Source organism: Macrobrachium nipponense, chromosome 18, assembly GCF_015104395.2.
Source record: "Macrobrachium nipponense isolate FS-2020 chromosome 18, ASM1510439v2, whole genome shotgun sequence".
Taxonomy (NCBI): Eukaryota; Metazoa; Arthropoda; class Malacostraca; order Decapoda; family Palaemonidae; genus Macrobrachium; species Macrobrachium nipponense.
This window is the reverse complement of record NC_087211.1, coordinates 44,623,621-44,623,867: the sequence shown is the minus strand read 5'-3', so window position 1 is coordinate 44,623,867 and position 247 is coordinate 44,623,621.

Here is a 247-nt window from a genome sequence, read left to right as displayed (position 1 = left end):
ACTAACACACATACACATTCAACCATAGACTTACATACGCACATATTCAAACACATACACACTTACATACATACACACACACACGCTTGCAAGGCCCGGCGCGTTTATATTCCCTTGAGTCCCAAAAAGATGTCCACTTATATTCAGTGGACACTTTTCGCAAATGGCGATGTCCATCTTTGAGCGAAGTGTCTTAAGCCCCGTATCGTTCTTTGTTGCACGTCTCCTTCCCCTCTTTGTTGCATCT